Source organism: Lygodium microphyllum, chromosome 2, assembly GCF_053477565.2.
Source record: "Lygodium microphyllum isolate KBCC chromosome 2, Lygodium_microphyllum_v1.1.10, whole genome shotgun sequence".
In the NCBI taxonomy this organism is placed as follows: Eukaryota; Viridiplantae; Streptophyta; class Polypodiopsida; order Schizaeales; family Lygodiaceae; genus Lygodium; species Lygodium microphyllum.
In genome coordinates this window covers 34,111,471-34,120,072 of record NC_141136.1, presented here as the reverse complement: position 1 = coordinate 34,120,072, position 8,602 = coordinate 34,111,471, and the positions used below count along the sequence as shown (strand labels likewise).

Here is an 8,602-nt window from a genome sequence, read left to right as displayed (position 1 = left end):
TAAAATATCTTGGATATACTATAGCCATGTTTGTACACCAAAATCCTCAGGGGTTGAGATTGTTTTGGATGTTCAGACCCATATGGCAGCCCTTTGTTGGTCTCTTTTGCATGTAATATGTAAGGGTCAACAACTCTGGACTGTTATTGCCCTTTTTTTTCTTGAGGATCAAGGTCTTTGGTATAGTAATATGAAGATTCAGGGATCATGGTGGCATGTTCTCAATGCTAACGTTCAGTTCTCTACATCTGATTCAGTTCTTATATGAGAGGAAGGATATGAATTTTCTTTTAATCTCTGTTGTCTGACCAAGATACTGACTCGGTGAGACAATAGAGAGTAAAACAAAATAAGTACACCCTTCTTCTCACCAGTGACCAAGTTTAATGCCTCATTTTTCTCTGTTGGATAACTGGATCTACAAAGATAAGAGTTGATTAGCCTTTCCCCACTTTAGAGGACCAGGGGCACAATAGAGATTAAAAACAAAATTAGTGTCCTTCCCACCTTAAGGTCAACCAGAGTCCTAAAGTAACACTGCTGGAGGGTATTAACAAATGCATTACAAGGATCTTCATGATTATAGTGAATCTCAGATAGTAAAGCATTCATTGCACCCGAAGCCCTAGTTGTACTAGTGACTGTTTAATCCCGAAAGTTTATGCTCTCTCTCTGCCCTGACTAGGTCATATGCATTCAATTCCAGGATTAGGGGAAAATGAACTGATGGAAAGCTATTATGATCAACTGAAATAGAAATATTTCATGATATGGAAGCCAAGTGCCCCCATTCGAAGTGTAGACCTTGTCAAGTCTGACCCAATGGCCAGGAGTGCTTAAATTATTGCAGGTGAATTCAGAGGGACAGTACCACAATGGTCCCAAAGATCTATTAGTGATGTACAGATCAGTGTGATCTATGGTCTAGTGTGTGTGACAGAACATCTGAGATGCATTTCCGGCCTGGGCAGCACATTTCTTGCCTGGCCAACCTGATATATGGTCAGACCTGTTGCTAGCCAAGCTGTCCACTTTATGGCATTACTTTTGGCTATCCATAGCATGCTTCTCTTCTCACTTTTTATTCATTCATGTGAAGATTGAGAGAGATCTGGAGCACTGCCACTGGTCGCTGAGAGCTGTGTACCCTTGAGATAGTACTCTTGAGGTTGTACTGTGTTCGTGTGACTGTTTAGGGATTCCATTGCCCATTTGTGGCCATCTCTGATTCTCTGATTTTTGCTTGTATATAGTGCTGTTTTAATGTTTTATGCTTCTACTTCCATTGCACACTCTCACGTGGTATCAGATTGGTCTATGCTAGATCCTGGTGCTGGTTTTCTGCATTTTACTGTTCCTGTTTTGAGGCTGTGGACTGGATCGTGCCATCATCCTGCCACCAGTATAGCCTGTTCATGATGATCTCTGACTTCTCTGATTTCTTCTTTCACTATTCAGTGCATTCAGTGTTCATGTGCTTATGTTTCATGCTTCCACTTCCATCTTGGACTCTCAAAAGTTCCACCACAAATTTTGTGTTCCTGACATGATTCCAGTTGTCAATTTCACGCCTGTGATAGGAGAGGAGCAGGACGAGGCATCAGGACTGCATTCCACCATCTGGGCCATAGACACCACCAACCACAACCTTGCGACCACCCCAATCTAAATCCACAACCACCAGCCTGCCTCCAGGATGATACTTGAGCGTAGGATTTCTGCAACAATTCACAATCACTAGGCATCCAGAGCAGCCACCAAGGGAGCCACCAACAAAGCAAGTAAAAAGTCCTGTGCAAAAAAGTCAGCAGCCTCTTCATGAATAGAATCCCTTGCATACCTCGGTAACTTAAGAGCTCCCTGATTCTCTCCATTTCTCCTCTTGCTATGTTTGACAAGCTGCCAAACCTCATTATCACTTGTGTTGCCTTCTCACTTCTTATCATCTCTTTTTGATGATAGCAACCCAAGAGGGTTTTTCGGGATTGCACCTTATAAGTCACACGACTGGGGTTAATTGTTGAATGCTTTACCAGTTCTGCAAATAGTAAAGGCAACTTTTAGCTCATGTTACAGCCAAAAAAATTTTAAATATACGCGCAGGTGAAAATATAACACCATCATCGATGGGATGAGAATGTAGCCAGTATGTCCTTCCTTGTTCTTTGTTCTTCAATCTGTGCCACATGCAAAGCATTCTACTGTGGTTTCAAAGTAAATACATTTGTTGTGAATTTTCTTGTTGAACCTTGTTATTGTGAACTGAATAATAAATCCTATAATGCCACAACTTCTGAAACGCCTCATCTTGTAAGTTGTGTCTCACTGTGAGGACCTGAAATCATTTATAGGAAGAGGAGCACAACAAAGATTCATTCAAACTTTTTACTTTTCTTCTGAAGTGGAAGTATTTGATAGGTTTAAATGCATACCACATGCATTACAAGCAACCAGAGCTAGCCTATCTTTAGGTACCAATGCTTCTGAATAGTGGATGATTCTATGGAATCTACATTAAGTTCCCCAAAGTTAGGACTTGTCACCAGTTAATCAGTAGGAAAGGGCTTGGGATGCATAGGACCTATACGGAATATTTAAACTATCATTGACACAATATCTAGCACTTTGCAAGCCACCCGTTAATTAAAAGGAGTGGTGAATGTCAAAAATTTCAGGGATTTGTTGAAGATTGTGTGATAAACATCAGATTGAGGTGCAACACTAGCCCTATTTCTGCTGAATGTAGTTTTGAATCATCAAGACATTGCTTTCCAAGCTCGCACTAACATATAAGTGACAATGTGACTAAGGGGACTGAAAAAACATTGTTTCAAAAATAGACTCTAATCTATTCTCATGTACAAATCAATTTCTGTACATATAGGCATTTTTAGGGTTGAGGTTGACCCACTAGCAATGCCTGTATTTTATATATTCTACTTGGAAGCAGCTGTATGCCACATGCCACGCTTACATTTTCTTGGGCTGCATCTCTTATCACTTGGCAGTAAGCAGTTAAGAAATCCTGTTGAAAATTTAGTATCACAGGATAGAGAAAAAAAAGGGCGTTAGCTCCACGCAAGAATACCTTGGGATGTACAGGTAACACAATCTTGCTAAAACTGACTTCTGCAACTATCATGACTAGAAAGTCTCTTGAAAGACTACATTTAGTCGACTCTGAAGATCCCCTTACGGAGAGGCTCCTAGTGGGGCCCTTCTTGCAGGCCTTTGCTCCAGTGCCTACCATGTATAAGCAAGGTGGAGCAATGCAAAAACAGCTCAACCATTGATGTTAGAGTCCTTATGGAATAGTAGAGAATTGTTCCTTGTAACTGTCAAAGCGAGAAAAGTAAATGACTAATACAAGGTAGCCTTAGGGCTGTGCAAACGCTTGCTGTCTAAAACACCTGCATTCCCTGCAAAATAAGACCCAAGTCAATATGGACACAAGCACTGTATGGCAATGAGAGAGAGTGCTTAACCTAGTGTTGAAAACAGTATGAAGTTGCAAACACTTACTGGTGAGGATACAGTAAACCAATCACACTCTTGGTAAGTTCTACAGGTCTGTCTCCACAAGGGCAAGTCTAGATTGTTAAAGGCAATGAAGATATTGTGCATTCAAGCCCCTCTGGCTACCTTGTGTGGAGAAAATTCCCCTCCTTGGGAGCGCTTCACCAAGATTCTGAGTGTCTGCAGTGGCTGTCTCTGGTCCCTTTATTCAGAACAGCTCCTTTGAGCTCTGTGCAGCTTATATCTGGTGTACATGCCATCTGCCATCAATCCATGGGTTCTAAGCTCAATCCAGTGTGTGCTGCTCTGCAGTGTCTACTGTGGGTGTGCCTAGCCCCTTTGTCCAGGAGGACTCCGTTTGCAGCTCCTTGGACTTCGGAGCAGGTTACATTTGTGATATGCACCACCCACCAAACCATGAGTGCTAACCTCAATCCAGCGTGGCTGTTACTGAGGGCCAAGGGTGTGGTTATTCTGATGCTTGTTGCATCTGTTGAGCAGGTCTACAACAGATTGAAGGAAGTGTGTGTGGCCAAAATTTTCGGCCAACCTTTTGCACACAACTATCAACTACAGGTAATGAAGTGATACTCAGATCAGTACCCTTGTCCAAACTAGCCACAAGGTACCAATCTGCAGGTATGCAATGGACTGCTGTTATTCATGTCAAATGGTTAAATTGGAGATAACGGATGAATAATCTGCCAGGACACTTCAGTAATTTATCAAAATATTGTCGCCCCACCTGTTTTCACATAACAGTTCAGTTTCCATGTAACAAAAAGTTCAGAATGCCCCAACAATCTTTCCGCATTCTATAAAGCAACCAGACACCACACCAGCTCTGCAGAAGTTAAGTATTTCATCAAATGCCTGGCATGTCACTGCCTGAAAATTCACTGAAATTTTGTTTGGCCAAGCAATATCATCTAGAAGGTGATCTCAAATATCAAGAAATGCCAAAAAATGTAGTAAAGTGACTTGCTGAACAGCTGCGCTTTGAACTCTGTTGATTGCAATAGTATTTGATGCAACAACTGCTTATCAGCATGTGCCGCACCTGTTGTTCCTAATCTAGTATCAACAGGTCAAATTGCATTACAGGTCACTTATCGAATTACTCCAAACATCATCAATTATCCCCACAAGAACGCTTTCATCTTCAAACACATGAGAGTGCTTTACATCTCTAAGAAAAGCCTTATACTTCTCTATCTTTAACACAACAAGGTAGTCAACACAAGATCACATAGGCGGGTGTCCCTTTGGGTGTACTGATAAGGACACAAGCAACAGTCAGCATCCTGCTATGACCACCAAAGGTATATCTCCCCTCATTATCAAGCATCTTCCCTAGCTGCTAATGCAAATACTGGGAATGACCTTCCTCGGACATTTTCTGCACAAACAGATTCATAATGTGCATGCTTTCTATCCCCCATCAGAAAACAAATGGACATATCCACTCGCCTTAGTCCACCGGCAAACTTCTGGCTTCTTCTGTGCTTGATTTTTAACTCTCAGAGCTTTGATTTTATCTGCATCCTTTTGCCTGCCAACATCAGCAAAAATATTACTCATACAAACATAAGCTGAAGCCTCCTTTTCATCCAGTTGCACTGCATGTTCAAAGGCTAATCTACCAAGCTTCAGATTTTTCCATTTTCGACAAGCACCCAACACTGTAAGCCACACGGTTAGATCAGCAGAAAATGGCATCTCCTTGATTACTGCTACTGCCTTGTCAAGGTATCCTGCACGGGCAAAGAGATCAACTATGCAAGTATAAAGCTCCAGATTAGGCAGAATGTTATATCTTGTTCTCATGGTCTCGAAGTACATCTGACCCTTATCTAGTAGACCTGTGTGACTGCATGCATTAATTACAATCGTGAATGTTATCATATCTGGTGCTATACCTTTACCAATCATTTCATTGAATAAGTTGAAGACATGTTCATTCTTTCCAAGTAAGGCATATCCTGCCATTAGTGCGCTCCATGAGACCACGTCATGCACTGGTAGGTTGTCAAACACTTCTTGGGCTCTTGCAAGCAGGCCACATTTGGCATACATATCTACCAATCCTATGCCAACAGCCACATCATTCTTCAACAACCCATTTCTAGCTATCTTGGCATGTATTTCTTTGCCCTTATCTGCAGCTCCAACACTGCCACAGGCTTTCAAAACACAAATGAAGGTGATTACATCAGGAGAGAGACCCTCCAGTTGCATCCACTCATAACATCTCAATGCTTTCTCACCATGCCCATGTTGAGTATATCCAGCTATTAAAGCATTCCATGAGACTAGATTCTGTTGTGAAAGCTTGTTAAACACTTCTTGTGCTTCTGCAAGCAGGCCACACTTGGCATACATATCTACCAATGCAGTGCCAACAACAATGTCATGTTCCAAAAACCCCTCTCTAATAATTCCAGCATGTATTTCTTGGCCTTTGTCCACTGCTCCTAAGCTGCCACAGGCTTTCAGGATGCAGATATAGGTGACTGCATTTGGACAAAGGCCTTCTTGTTGCATCTGATCAAAACATTCCATTGCCAGCTTGGCATGCCCATGTTGGGCATATCCTGCAATTAACGAACTCCACGAAACCACATCTCGAGATGGAAGTTCATCAAACACTTCTTGTGCTTTGTTGAGCAGGCCACATTTGATATACATATCCACCAATGTATTCCCAAGAACAATATTATTTTCCATTAGCCCCTCTTTGAGAATTTTGGCATGCAATTCTTTGCCCTTGTCTGCAGCTCCTAAACTGCCACAGGCTTTCAAGATACAAGTATAGGTGACAGCATTTGGACAGAGACCATCAAGTTGCATTTGCTCAAAACACTCCAATGCTTTCTTCCCATGTCCATGTTGGGCATATCCTACAATGAGGGCACTCCATGATATAACATCCCGAACAGGAAGCATATCAAACACTTCTTGTGCTTTTGCAAGCAGGCCACATTTGGTATACATATCCACCAGTGCATTGCCAACCACAATATCTTTCTTCAATAACCCTTTCCTTAGAATCTCAGCATGTATTTCTTTGCCTTTTTCTGCAGCCTCTATGCTGCCACAAGCATTCAACACGCAAGTATAGGTGACTGTGTTTGGAGAGAGGCCCTCAGAACGCATATGCTCAAAACACTGGAGTGCTTGATAACCATGTCCAAGTTGGGCATATCCTGAAATTACTGCATTCCATGAGACAACATTCCTAACAGAAAGCTTGTCGAAAACTTCTTGCGCTTTCTCAAGGAGACCGCATTTCGCATACATATTGACCAAGGAGCTGCCAAGGAAAACATCTTTCTCCAGCAATCCTACTTTGTCAATATAAGCATGGATTCTACGGCCTCTGTTAAGATCCTTTAGCTTGCCACAAACCTTCAATGAAGCCACGAGGGTGTGCACCCGTACAATATCCTCTTGCACTCCCTGTTGGCCAAGCGACAAAACGTTCTCCTGCTCATCAACATCGCCATCGTCATCAGCAGCAGCATCCTCTTCTTTCCACATTTTCTTCTTCTGCTTCTTCTTCTTCTGTTTGTTTCTTTGTGAGAAACCTGCTTCAACTTCTTGTTCTGCGGTTGTTTTCTTGATTAGTTGCAATCCTCGTCTTCTTGGCTTCTTTTCTCCAACGCCGCATAAAGTGTTGCAAACATCTAGCCATGGAAAGTTTATGCTTGAGTCAGGGCCTGCAAGGGCGTAGAATAGACATAGAAATTGAAAGATTTCAATGCTAACAGAAGTAAGGATCTCTGAATCATCTTACTATGATGTGTCTGGTGTTCCACTATTGGGGGACATGCTTGCAGGGCTGTCTCCATGAGCACTTGCAGGTGCAGAATGGAGGATGATCTGCTGATTCCTTTCCCTCCACTGACGGATCGTTGCTTCTTCTAGTGGGTCAAATCATTGATTTGCTAAGTCTCCGCCATTTCGACGGATCCTTGCAAGTTGCGAGTTCCTTCCGTGTTGTGTCAGCCATTGATTTGCTGGGGACAAGAGCCAGGCAAATGGAAGCTAAGTTCCACAACTTAGATGAGCTAGCATAGCCCTTCTCTGCACTTGGCTAAGTGCATGAAGGCAACTCTTAGAGCCATGACACGCCTGTGCAAGTCATTACACTGGAAACTATATACGTGTGGCAAGCTCACTATAATTTCAATTACATGAAAAACAAAACTCCAATTGATCAACAAAGTACCCCTTAAAATGGTGGGATTGGATGATCTAAAGAAAATTCATTTTAGGTGTCGCAAATCTATTTGTAGTCTTTATTAACAAATTTTTTTCCCCTCAATTTAGGCTCTCTCTCCCCTCCTCCCACATGGATGTGACGGGCTCCATCGCAATCAAACCTTGCATGTGGTTGGCATATTTGGAGTCATTAATGTTTTTTGAGCCTACGTCTTATTCTAAGCACAATCCAGTTTCTATCTATAGAGCTCCAATGGATCCCCAACACTAGATATGCTCAATGCCCCATCCTTGTAAGCTGCCATCAATGATCCATGGTGCTCAAAATTCAAAGGCCCCCATTATGAGTTGAAGTTGTGTGTGAACCCAAGGGTCTTGACTTGACCTTTTTGGGTTTAGCCTTAGATTAGATAGAGTAGTTAAGCTGACAACAATTTGAGGCAAATTGCATTGAGTTGCAAGGTGGTGTGGGAGTTACCAAGGACCCCTATTTTTTGGGTCCAAGGACTACAAAAGCAGCACTTGACTAGGGAGTCACACAAGGGCCAATAGTCCCCCTTATGAATAGGTTAGTCAAGCCGACCTAACCACCTTTGAGGGCTATAAAAGGGAGACCCTTTAGAACCACGATCACCTATCTTTCACTCAATCAAAGTTCCTCCAACTAACCTTAAGCTGTTCATCTTTTATCTAGATCACCATCTATGCTTCACAGTGGAAAGGCATGATGATGGAGTTGCATAAAGCATGGAGAATGCACAAAGAGAGAGAAAGAGAGAGAGAGAGAGGACAATGTATATGTGGTGCCTCAGTAACTCTCTTGTGAGTAACACCTTATTGCCTTATCACTTAACACATGAAG

At 42.3% G+C, this 8,602-nt stretch overlaps 1 pseudogene across 1 annotated transcript; it reads right to left on the bottom strand.

Annotated features, from left to right (window-relative positions):
- Positions 1 to 468: 468 nt before the first annotated feature.
- Positions 469 to 7,654, bottom strand: LOC148039588 (pentatricopeptide repeat-containing protein At5g27110-like; annotated as a pseudogene). Its single transcript, XR_015693009.1, has 4 exons — positions 7,313 to 7,654; positions 3,523 to 7,202; positions 1,841 to 3,419; positions 469 to 1,718 (listed from the first exon to the last, which is right to left on the bottom strand). The product of XR_015693009.1 is annotated as a pentatricopeptide repeat-containing protein At5g27110-like (transcript).
- Between the last annotated feature and the right edge of the window lie 948 nt (positions 7,655 to 8,602).